This window comes from Penaeus monodon, chromosome 33 (assembly GCF_015228065.2).
Source record: "Penaeus monodon isolate SGIC_2016 chromosome 33, NSTDA_Pmon_1, whole genome shotgun sequence".
Lineage (NCBI taxonomy): Eukaryota > Metazoa > Arthropoda > Malacostraca > Decapoda > Penaeidae > Penaeus > Penaeus monodon.
The window spans coordinates 32,626,944-32,627,227 of record NC_051418.1 but is presented as its reverse complement, the minus strand read 5'-3'; the positions used below and the strand labels follow the sequence as shown (position 1 = coordinate 32,627,227).

The 284-nt window shown below is 30.3% G+C and overlaps 1 long non-coding RNA gene across 2 annotated transcripts in view; it reads right to left on the bottom strand.

Annotated features, from left to right (window-relative positions):
- LOC119594395 overlaps positions 1 to 284 on the bottom strand; it is a 14,094-nt gene that overhangs the window by 6,035 nt on the left and 7,775 nt on the right. The window lies entirely within an intron of this gene.

Here is a 284-nt window from a genome sequence, read left to right as displayed (position 1 = left end):
ATGAAAGATACTGCGCCTCAGAATGATGATTACTGCCTGTGCAAATCAATTAAATAAGCTTTTAGTTTTTTAAAAATTATGTTAAAAGACAAAAATGTACAAGTAACTAAACTGTGTCAGCTACACAGCTAACATAAAATTCTAAAAATGCCTGACACACAAGTTTTGACACAGTACTATTTTCCATCTCAGTCCATTATAAACACACACAAACATTCCCTAATAAAGACACCATTCTAAACCAAACAACTTAACTCTAAATACAAATAATCAATAATCACCAT